At 39.6% G+C, this 12,939-nt stretch overlaps 1 pseudogene; it reads right to left on the bottom strand.

The window, feature by feature from the left end:
• Positions 1–1,668: 1,668 nt before the first annotated feature.
• On the bottom strand, positions 1,669–1,831 carry LOC142332693 (U2 spliceosomal RNA; annotated as a pseudogene).
• Positions 1,832–12,939: the final 11,108 nt, after the last annotated feature.

Below are 12,939 nucleotides of genomic sequence, written 5' to 3'. Positions count from 1 at the left end.
GGTTCTACCCATTGATTTACAAATTAAACAAAGAACATTTAGATATAGGGGTATGTCCAAAGATGAGATTGAACGGCTAATTGATCAAGAGTGGCAGGATACATGGACACACTCTAGAGTTGGGGATTGGACCAGGCGACTAATCCCCAACATAAATATGTGGACTAGTAATAGAATAGGTAATGTAGATTTTTATACGACACAACTGTTGACGGGGCATGGCTCGTTCGGCCATTATCTGTTTAGAATTGGAAAAAGACCTACCCCACAATGTGTGTACTGCCCAGAGACTGATGATGCGGAACACACTGTGTTTGTATGCCCAAGATGGGCTCCAAATAGAAGAGAAATTTCGGACAACGGACTTACACCTGAAAACCTCTTAAATTGGATGGTCTATAGTGACGATAACTGGGATTGGTTCCGTAGGTTTGCCGGGGAAATCTTATGCACCAAGGAAGAAGAGAACAGAAGAAGGGGTTTGTGAAATTAGGGTAGGGAGGACAGTCCCTCCGTGGAGGGCCCGTATGCCGTGGTGTGCGGGTTCCTGAGAAGGGGGGGAACTCCTGGGGAATGTGGGACAAATAAAAGATCGAGTCCCGGTTGGCGGTGCCGCTCCTGCGGGTGCCTCGGTGCTTAGTGGGGGCGGTACCGCTGATTAGAGGCAAAGACATAATGACCGAGACCCGGTTCCCTGCTGAGGGGATGGGAGGTGGCGTAGCCATACCCCGTCTCCGAGGCGGTGGATTAGAGGCAGGCGAATAAAATAAAATTAAAGATCCGAGACCGGGGGAGCTAACCTGCCGTGCCGGGTGTACAACCGGTGGGCGGGGGACACTCCCTTACAGTAAAAGGACACTCTCCCCGACTGAGTATACTTAAATGGATATCCGGTCGGGGAGAGTAGGGGAAGAAAAAAAAAAAAAAAAGGTTTGAGAAATTAATAATAAATCCTATTGACCTAATCGCAAAAAAGAGGATGGAGAGGGCACAAGGCAAGCCAGAACAAGAGGTCAGGGATGCTGTTTATAATATCTGGCAGGAAAGATGGTCGTAGGAAGCTGTGGGTCGATGGACGAGAACCCTCATCCCCAACATCAAGCCATAATTGTCGAGAAGATTTGGTGAGGTTGAACATCACCTATCGCAGTTTTTTACGGGACATGGTTCCTTCAATAACTACCTGCACAAAATAGGCAAGAGATAAGAGCCAATTTGCAACTACTGCAACGAGATAGATGATGCTGAGCACACCTTTTTTGAGTGCAATAGGTGGGACACACTTATACATAGTAAGGCACTCACAGGTATAACTCCAGAGAAAACAATAGAATACATGCTAAGAAGCGAGTCAAACTGGAATAATTTTGCTAGTTTTGTTAGACAAGTCGTTCTACAGAAATACTACGATGAGAGAAGACAAGGTGTTGGCTAGAATAGGACTGGGTTGACAGCCTTGCTGGTGAGGTCCAGCATGCTGCGGTGTGTTGGGACTGATGAGCCACCAAGGACTCCACGGGGAACAGTCAGGTAACAGCACACTGAATACCGAAGGGACCCGGCGCCGCGTCGCACTGGGTGTGGCGTGGTGTCCAAAAGGGTAATATTATTAAAGAACTCTCAAAAAGAGCTAACCGGTAGGCCTACCTGCCATGCCGGTATATAGCCGGTAGGTGGGGAGGCCTATTTGAGTTTAAAGACACTCCCCTGGGCGGCGTAATACCAACAAGTCGGTCCGGCCTAGGGGAGCTGAGAGAAAAAAGGTTTGAGACATTAAGCTGATAAGAACAGATACTACACTTTGATCTTAGCCAAGAGGCCGAAATTAAATTATAGTCGAGTGGGTGACTGGATAGTGTTTACACGTGTTCAATTTCGCTCCGCGATTTATTGTATTTTTTAGTGGTTTATTGGATATATTAACGGAAATGTACGTCGGAAAACATTGAGGATTGGATAACGGACTAAATTATAAAATTTTATGTGATTTGATTACAGGTTTCTTAAGTTATTTGACTTTTTTATAGTTAAATATTTTTCAAGTAAAAAGTGAAATTTTTTTATTTTTTCTGGTTTTGGTGGGTTGTATTGTGATTGTAATGGATAAATAACTATTGTCTTTACAATACAATATAACGGAGTGAGTTAAACTTAACATTTTTTTAAGTGAATAAGTTATTTTAAGGTTATATATTATATAAGTTATAGTAAACCATTCTAAGTTATACTGACAAACTTTGGCTTGTCAGTTACGTCATACTCAGAAGAAGTAAACAAGGTATTAGATTTATTTTCGTATAATAAATCTTCAGAAGTGAAATATTCTAAGTCAAACGGAGTGTTGTAGGGATTCCATTTTCAGAACTATTCCCTATAGCTCCGATTCCAAAAATTCCAACATTATCCGAATCATAAAATATCCTATTCCCTGACCACAATTCCCCCCAATTTTTTTCAATAGTTTTTTGACATCATACATTTTACCAACCCCAAAATTTTTATTTTTTTTATTTTTTGGGGCCCCCCATATTGGAACCGCTAAAATAGTGGTGTAGGTTTTCGTTGGAAAAGGAATTGTCTCCAGAGTGTAACTAGCTATAATGCGTCGCTGAGGCTCACTCCCGACGGAAGATATAGCCTCCCAAAGTGGTAGTTTTTCGAAGGCGTCCACGTCGAAGAAAGTAGTGGTAAAGGGGAAAAAAGAGCACGTCAGGGTTCATCAGAAGAACAGGAACCTTCGCCTGGAAGTTTGGGTAGCCTGACCTATCAGTTGGGATCGGTCATGGTCTCCCTTAAGCAACATATGGGAGCCGGGCTATCCAAGAATATTAACGAACATGAGCAGGAATTGAAAAACATATACTTGGGGTTGAAGTCATTGACGGAAATGTCGCCCCCATTGGCGTCTGTCACTCAGGCTACGCAGACAGACACAGTGGCTATGGAGGTGGACATGGAGGTAGCATTGTCTGGAGATTTGTTAGACATGGAATTAATAGAGCTCTTACCGAGGAAATGGCCAAATACATTGCGAGAGAGAATTTTAAACATCACAGAAGCTCCTGCGGAAGTGGGAGATACTTGTAGTATTAATGACATAGCAAAAATCAATAGAGCAGAGGATAATGAAGGTAGTCGTTTAAAGTATAAGGCGGGCGATATATTAAAGGATGAAATTTCCATTATTGGAGAAGAAACAGTTGAAGTCAGAAGAAGTAAATATAAAATATACTATGATTCAAGAGCAGCAGAGAAAATGAGTATGAACATAATTTTTAAGGCAATTAGGAAGGTTTTACAACAGTCACCGGGGACTGCATTTTTACTGCCGGCCGGAAGCATTGGTAATTATACCAAAAAGGCATTGTCATATATAACAAAGGACCAGGTGGAGCCGGTTAGAGTATTGACGCTCCATGCAGATACACAGGCAAGACAGTTAAGGCCGGGACAAGCGGCAATAAAGACGGCCACTCCACCTGCGGAGGAAAGCCGCACAGTGAAAGTAAAAGCAGTGGGTAAGTCGTATGCTGAGCTACTCAAAACAATGAAATCTGCGGTAAATAGCAACGAGGCCAATCTTGTTATATCCCTCAGAAAAGGTAGGAATGAGGAGTTACATGTCCGCACTCAGGGGGATCAAAGAGCAGCAGATTTTACTACTACGCTCAGGGATAAAGCCGCGGACCTGCAAGTAGACTTAAAAACTAGAGCAGATAGAAGAACAATAGTGCACATAAGGGACATTGAAATGGATACTCCGGAACAGGAGATACTGGCAGCAATAATGAATAGGACAGGGGATGGTGAAGAGGTTAAAATTCCATCCATAAGACCAGGGTATGGTGAAACACAGAATGCTATGGTAGTCATGTCCTACAGAGCAACATGCAGATTGGTTGACCAAAGAATAAAGATAAGATGGGTCAATTGTAGGGCGTACATACGAGAAGATCAAGAAAGGTGTTTTAGATGTTAGTGCATGGGACATCGCAGGAGTGAGTGTAACGGCCCAGATAGATTGAACCTTTGCTTCAATTGTGAGGGCAAAGGTTACAAAATTACGGATTGTAAAGAGCACAGTAGTGTTCTTAACTGCGGGAGCCAGGATCACCGAACTGGGGCTTGGGCATGTTTAAAAAATCAAAATGCTTAGGGCTCTTTTAGTTAATACTAATCGGAGTTCTATATCATGTGATTTGGTCAGTGAACTGGCGGTGTCACAGAGGACAGATTTGTTGGTGGTTACAGAACCCAACATTTATGTAGCAGCAAGAGCGGGCTGGATAGCCGATACAGAAGGGGATGTAGTGGTGAGAGATATCAGTGGGAGAATAGCCTGGAGGAATACGGCGAGATCGAAAGGGATAGTGGTAATCGAATCCGACTCTGTACTAGTAATTGCAGTATATATTTCGCCTAATTGTGAGTTGAGTGCAACTCAACTCACAAGGGGATGCATGGATGCAACTCACGAGGGGATGCATGGATACCATACAAAGAATAACTACTAGAAATAGGAATAAATTCATACTCCTGGGGGATTTTAACTGTAAATCAGTGGCTACAGAGTGTGCTTACACAAATAAAAGAGGTGAAATATTGACGGACACTATGAGCTCTATTGGCGGTCATTGTGTCAATGACAGTACCCCCACCTATCAGGTGAGAGGGCACTCGTCGGTTCTGGACCTTACAATCCTGGACAACAGGTGGAGAGGGGAGCAATGGGACTGGTGAGTATTACCTCATGAAATCGCCAGTGATCATTTAGCGACCAGAATTTGTATTGATGATCCGATGTTTGCTACTATAGAAAGACCGTTACCCCGGAAGTTTACGGCAGAAGAGATAGAAAGAATAGTTAGTAGGACATCTACGAGGCTCATAAATATGACTGAATTAACACCGCTGGCGCTGACCAATGTAGTCAAACAAGAGATGGAAAGGGAGGAGAGTAGGAGCAGAAAGAGAAGCTCAGCATATTGGTGGCCAAAGCAAATAGAGACCCTAAGAGATAAGTTACAAAAATCCAGAGAAAGAAATAACGACTCAGGATCACAGGGGACAAGAATATGAGGCAGCGACCCTTGTATACATTGAAGATAGACGATCATTAAATAGGGCTATTAGAACAGCAAAAAGAAATTGCTGGCGGTTATTGTGTGAGGAGTTAAATAACGACCCCTGGAGGCAGGGGTATAAAATAATTACAAAGAGATTTGGCAGGCGCCTGCCTATTTTAAGTAAATTGCAAGCGGAACCGGAAATTAGCGAGTTATTTCCTTGTACAGAAGAGGGGATCGAGGGAATCATTAATTGTGACAGCAGGAGGTTCACACTTGAAGAATTAAACACAGCGGTCGGGCATCTTGGGAATAAAAAGAGCCCCGGATTGGACGGGATTCCTGCGGCGCTCCTAGAGGGTCTAGTTAGGAGAATCCCATGGGAAATGCTGGAGATAGACCAGTCAGGTCCTGGAGAATAGAAATTTCCCGGCGTGCTGGAAAGAAGCCAGAATTGCGTTCCTTCAGAAGGGTCCAAAGGAAAATGGAGATATATCTTACAGACCACTTAGCCTCCTTAATACCTTGGGGGAGGTAGTGGAAAAAATGTTGGCCAGCCGCATCATCAGAGAAGTGGAGGAAGGTATAGGTATTAGTAATAATCAGTTCGGTTTCCACAATACATGCAATACAAAAAGTAATGGATTGAGCACTAGAGACAAGGAGAGGAACTTGGAGGACAAGGCGTATTCCCTTGTTCATCACATTAGATATTAAAAATTCATTTGGGACCATTAGATGGTCATCAATTATTGAAGCTATGGCTCAGAAGAATATAAGTCCATATCTACAAAGACAAATTAGGGAGTACCTCTCAGACAGAAGGTGTCAGGTGGAAGCACAGGAAGAGATATTAAGATTTTATTTGTATGGCGGGGTGCCACAGGGCTCAATATTGGGTCCTTTATTATGGGTCCTGGCCTTTGGTGGGATATTACAAATGTGGTATCCATGTAGAGTGCAGGTATTGGCTTATGCCGATGATTTGGCGATTACTGTAGAGGGTAAAATTATTCATGAGGTTCAGGAGAAAGCGAATATAACATTAGGGATAATCAGCAGTTGGTTAGCAGAACGTGGTTTAGAGATAGCTATGAATAAAAGCAGATTCTTAATGTTTACAAGAAAAAGACAATTAGAATCTCCGCTCATTACTTTAAATGGACAGGCAATAGCAGAAGCCCATTCAGTTAAATATTTGGGCATTACCCAAGATAAAAGCTGTCGTTTTACGCAACATATCATAAATTTATGTAATAAAACAGAGATAATGCCAAAGAGCCTTAATGTCATTATGTCTAATAAGAGAGAGTTATCGCATCTACAATGGTATCATCAATATTGTACGCGGTGCCAGTTTGGTGGCCTTCGGTGGAAATAAAGAGAAATCTTGGCAGACTTACTGGGGTGTATAGGAGACTGTTGCTGGGGTGTTCTCAGCCTACAGAACAGTCTCATATGAGGCGCTATGTGTTCTGTCTGGGGTCCCCCCTATAGACTTAATGGCATTGAGTAGGGTAGAGAGGATGCAGGGGATAGAGGTAAAAGAAACAAAAAATAGATTAAGGACGAGGTGGCAAAATAGATGGAGAGTGCGGGGGACCGCCAAACGAACAAAGGATCTAATCCCAGATTTATTTAGATGGTCGGATAGAAGATTCAGAGAGATTTCTATCTTACTCAGTTCTTTACAGGTCACGGAAATTTTAGTGAGTACCTGTGTAGAATTGGAAGAAGGCCGGAACCGGGCTGCATTTATTGTGGGATAGAAGACAGTGCCGAACACACCTTTTTTGAGTGTGGTAAATGGAGAACACTCAGGGCCACCTCAGGAATTGATGGAAAAAGCCCCGTAGAAGAATTTAGATATATGATGGTCAACGAGAATAATTGGAGGAAGGTGGCGGACTTCGCAAGGGGGGTTATATAACAGAAGGATGCGGATGAGAGGACACTAGGTTTTTAGGGATAGTGATAGGGAAGGGCGGACAGCCCCAGTGGTGAGCGTCGGCATGCTGAGGTGTGCCGGCTTCAAGGATCCACTGGGGACTCCATGGGAATTTAGGTTAGGGGAATAATTGTAAAATTAAATTAAATATAAGAGAAAAGACCCGACACTACATCAAGACAAATCATGGTATGGCGTGGTGTCAGAAAAGAGGGCAAAAATAAAATAAGTACTCAAAAGATCTGACCGGCGAGCCGACCTGCCATGCCGAACATACAGCCGGTAGGCGGAAAGGCTCGTTAGAGTATAGCAGACACTCCCCTGGGAGGCGTAATATCAACCAGTCTGACCGGCCCAGGGCAGTAGAGATTTAAAAAAAAAAAGTTTAAGAAATTGGCCCATTATTATGGGTCATAACGTTTGAGATCTCAAACCTGGATTATCCTGCTGGGGTGGAAGTTATGGCCTATGCTGACGACTTGGTGGTCCTAATGAGTGACAGGCATGAATTGGAGGTACAAGAAAAGGCCAATTTGGCATTGCAAATGATAAATGACCGGCTATGCGGAAAGAATCTAACGCTAAGTACTGGTAAATGTAAGTTTATTACTTTTACAGGCAGAAGGGTCATTGAGCGGTTAAACATCAAGGTGAATGAACAAGTAATAACAGAAACAGATAGATTAAAGGTACTTGGGGGTTACCTTTCAGAAAAATGGTACATTTACGGAGCACATACATGCGGTTTGCAATAGGGCTGATAAGATGACTAAATCTCTCAATATTATCATGACTACTCAAAGAGCACCCAAAGCGTCTAAGAGGAGGGTTGTTGCGTCCTCGGTGATGTCGTCGATACTATATGCTGTCCGGGTATGATGGCCTACGGTACGAATAAAGAAGAACTTAGCACGTTTAGTTAAGACCCATAGGAGACTGTTACTTGGCGTGGTTTCCGCGTACAGGACAGTCTCCTATGAGGCATTATGCGTTCTGTCAGGAGTGCCTCCTACTGACCTTATGGCTCAATTCAGAGTTAAAAGAAATCAAGGTGTTGAAATTCATGAAGCGAGAGGTAGATTATTAACGAGATGGCAAGATAGATGGAGTACAGCAGGCTCTGGAGACAAGACCAGGAGCCTAATACCCAATCTGAGGAGCTGGATACATAGGAAACACGGTGAAATAAACTTTTACACGTCACAATACTTCACAGGGCATGGTAATTTTAATTACTATCTGCATTGAGTTGGCAGAAGAGAAACTGCGACCTGTATGTATTGTGACTGTGATGGTGATGTTGAACATACTTTCACTGTATTTCATAAACGGAGGGAAGTGACAGAAGATATTGACTTATCATCTGATAGAAATGGGAGATTAATTAATAGCATGTTACACAATGAAGAAACTTGGAAAAAAGTTGAGTTAGTCATTAAAAGGATACTAATGCAGAAAAACAACGATGAGAGGAGACTAGGATTCTAAATTTTAATGTAGGGCAGGTTGGATAGCCTCAGTGGTGAGGGCTGACATGCTGAGGTGTGTCAGTTCCAATGATCCACTGGGGACTCCAAAGGGTTTCTTGTTAGTGTAATATCAAGAGCTAAAAGACCCAATCGTTACGCCAACACAAGGTATGGCGTGGCGATATACGGATGGGCAAAAGAACTCAAAAGAACTGACCGGTGGGCCAACCTACCATGCCGGACTTACAGCGGGTAGGTGGGAAGGCCCATTAGAGTAGAACAGGCACTCCTCTGGGTGGGGCAATACCAAACAGTCGGACCGGCCCAAGGGAGTAGAGTTCAAAAAAAAAAAAAAAAAAAAGGTTTGAGAAATTAACAACAAACCGATAACACACTAACATGCTCTTTTGTACCAGTCATTTTAAACATTCTCCGTATTAACTTATTTTACATATTAAAAATATAAGCCTTATTGCTTATAGTTATAGATATAATTTGCAAATACTCGTACAATTAACCATACATAAGCTACGTTCGCTTCGATCGCTAACCTCGACTAATTAACAGTAAGTAATATTTGGATTATATAAATAATAAATAATTGCAATAATTACTGAATTTATTATTTTTTTAATTTTTCTTCTCCACCGGGCCTGCAGTTAAGTATTACTCAGCCCAGGGGAGTGTCCTTTACTCTAACGGGCCTCCACGTCTCGGCCCGCCGGTCGGATCCCACTTTGCGCCCGCCTCAAACCCCCAGAGTAGGATCCACCAGGCCCGACTATGCCGTCCCTGGGTCCCCACTCCGGGAGCCGGAACTCGGTCTTTATGGCAATGACTCTAACGGGGACACCCCGAGTGGGGCATCCCCGCCGGAACTCGGTCTTTTTCGCTTGGGAGTGCGAGAGACCCCGTGCCTCATCGCTACCGCCCACTCGTGCAAGCACGAGCGAACGGCAGCTCCGCAGAGGACTGTCCCTCATCCCCGAGCCCACCGATCCTTCTCCTTAAGAACCCTCGCTACGAACCCTGCAATGGTGTTAAACCTCTTGGGGCTCTGCAACATGGTAGCGATGATATGATGTTATCCACGCTGAGGGGTCCGGTAATCGCCGAGCAAGCGAGATTACCACTGGTGCCCGCAGTGAGTAATCATCCCACTGCGGGCACCAGAACACCACGTGTTCTGGTTTATTATTTAAATATTGAAAACATTACTGTTAATTAGTAAGGTTAGCTAGCGTAGGTTAAGTTTGGTTAGATTATATTTATAAAATAAATGGTTATATCTGGTTTCCCCTAAAACAAACTTTTCTTTTAATGTATTACGTTGAATTTTTATTTTTTATTTTGAAACATGCATATTCCAGCGTAATTCTTAATAAATATTAAAAATAAATTTTTTTATGGTCGATTGGTTAAAATATTGTTTTTTTGCGGGGGGGGGGGAATTCCGATAAAGATCCTTGATTTAATTTTTCGTAAAAATTTTAAATTGTTAAATTATAAGCGGATGGAATTAAGAAGAAATTAAAAAAAGAATTTGTTTACTTATTTCTTTTTATATTCTATTTATCAAAACTCGTTTGTAATAAAATTTACGTTTTATAAACAGTTGTGTTTGCTTTTATGAAGTGTTTGTGTATATTTCTAACCGGCTTATGAATTGTTAATCTTGTAAATTTGCATTAAGTTGTTAATTCTTTAAACAGGTAAAACAAAATGGTAAATTAATATTATGTAAACAGTAAATATGCATAATCTTTGAGATAGTTCAAGAAATTTATAAATTTAACTACCTTTTATTTTTATACTTAAACAAACATACATTATGCAACAGTAGTTAACTATGAAGAAAACTTTTCTTATTTTTTTTTTTTATAAAGTTTAACTCATCCCATAAATATCTAAATTTGAAAGTTATTTATTTATTTTTCATTCTTTTCTTAGTACAGGAAAATAATTAAATATTATTTTTTTTAATTATTAAATAAAATTTTACAAAATTTAATGGGTAATATCGTATATTGTCTTGTACATTGATGTCTTATTCATATGTTTAGTTACTTCAAAAACTTACATAAATGAAGATATTTTAGATTAAGTTCAAAGTATTATTAAATTTACTTATTATTTTGTAAAACTATATTTGTACCCATATACTTTTCCATAGATTACAAAATATGAGTAGAAAAAAGAACTCAAATCGCTGAAATGTTAAAAAGAAAGTTAAAAAAGTTATTAAAATTATATTTTTAATGACGTTAAGTTTCATGATATCTTCTCGTTAGTCTTCATCGCTATATTTGCGTTATCCTGTGTTTCCATTTGTAATTCGTGTACACTATTCCTCTATATTCTGGACTCGCCTTATTTCAATACGTTTCTGTTAATATCTCTTTTACTATATCATTTATTTTTTTTATTTTTAAAATCCCTCTTTTTGTTAACCCTGAGTTCTTTTACAAAAAGATGTTCGTAATACATAATTTAGCCTCGACTTCTAAAAAAAATTGAAAACTATAATTTTAAAAAGTTTCTCTTCGGAAGAAAAATAATTTTTCTTATATTAACAGTAGCGAGCGATCAGATTAAAATACATGTATTAGAAAATGAGAGGCTACGAAAACAAATTCTATATTCTCTTAAATGTAATAAAAATAAAATATAATTCAATAAAAAGGATTTGAATACATTTGGTTTTTGCGCTAGGTAATACTTAGTAATTAAAATAAACCAAATTTTCCTTTCGTTTTATAAAAAGTTTTTAAGGTTAAAAAAATTATTGACCAATTTTAAACTCTACAAGAATACCATAAACAAAGCTATCTAGCTAGAGACCAACCAACCCCTCCCTACCTACTAACCTTTACTGTTGCGCGTTCCTTACAGGCAAAATTTATAGATTCGCTTACCACCATCTACCCTTTCTGTTCCCTTTTGTATAAAGGGGTTGCCCTTGACCCCTTATACTATATAGTACTTCCACCTACTCAAAGTAAACCTTTATCCTATATAATCTCTAGGGGTATTTCGGTACCCCACTTACCTCTCTTTACACACACACACACACGCACGCACACACACACACACACACACACACACACACACACACAAACACATACTGTACACTGAAACACATACTGTACACTGAAACCTGAACATATTATATCCACTCCTGCATCAGTAAAACCTTTCTTGTAACGTTATATTCATTGTAATGTACCTAACCTCAAGATAGGTTGTTTTTATATTAACATCTTTGCCGTTGCGTGCAACAGTTATCTATAACAGTTCTTACATATATTTAATGGTGAAATTATAAAAAAATGGGTGTTAAATTTTCGTGTGTGTGTTTTAATAGTTTTTATTATTCTATGTGATTAAAAAAAAATAAGTAAAAACTTAGTTTTTATGAAACTTTTTTAAGTTTTTCTATTTCTCAATAAAAAATAAGTAAATAAAAGTGTTTCTATTGTAAAAATTTCAATAAAACAAGCATCTTTTCTAATACTATAAAGATTTATTGTGTAAAAAAGAAAGTAAATATAAGAGAAAAGGATCAATTTGGTAATAGAAATGAAAAGATATCGTAATGGAATATTAATTTTGTTAATATCAACCGAAAATTGTTTCGAAATAAATAAGGAGTTTCATTTATATTTTACTATAAAAAAAGCACCCAGTAGAATAAATTTAAATATGTTATTAAAATGTTTATAATAAAAGAATGAAGAAGTAAAAGATTTGTAAATGAATTAAAGATATACGTGAAATAAAAAGTGACAGAGTGAAGAGAAACAGAATATATCAGGACTTTTAAAATTTAAATGTTTACTGTGCACTATCCCAACGGCAAGTGTACGGCCCATTCTTTTTCCCTGAAGTGAGTGTAACAGGAATCGTTTATATAGATACGTTCCGCACATAGATCTTTCCTCAATTGCTTGTGGGAGAGCTTCCTCCTTGTCAAAATACTCTGTACGGGATCGGTTGAATGTCGTTTTTTCCGATTGCTGGATCGGTCAGCACGGACCCAGTGAAAGAATTTCTTTGCGGTGAACTCCAAGGTCACCCGATCTGAATACATTGGATTTTTTCTTTTGCGATTTTATATAGGATCTTCTGTATATTATATATTTCTGCTATCACCTGATGTACCCCTGATTTGATGTACAGGATTGAAGAAGTTGTTGCTTCTATTACTCCAGATATATCGGTTTAAGTATAGAACGAACTTTCCTACTGGTTGAATGATGTGCTGCGTGACGACTTGTAAAGGAAAAACTGTAAGTTACTCTTTCATTTTTACTTCCTTGTACGAAGTAAAGAAAGTATTGTGATGGCGAAAAATTAGGGGTTTCAGATTTCAACGGAAATATCCATTTTGACCATACCAGAATCCATTTTGACTAGTTTTGGCGTGACGACTGTACGTACGTACTTAAATTACTGA

This window comes from Lycorma delicatula, chromosome 11, assembly GCF_047948215.1.
Source record: "Lycorma delicatula isolate Av1 chromosome 11, ASM4794821v1, whole genome shotgun sequence".
NCBI classification, from domain to species: domain Eukaryota; kingdom Metazoa; phylum Arthropoda; class Insecta; order Hemiptera; family Fulgoridae; genus Lycorma; species Lycorma delicatula.
This window is presented reverse-complemented; position numbering and strand designations above follow the sequence as displayed.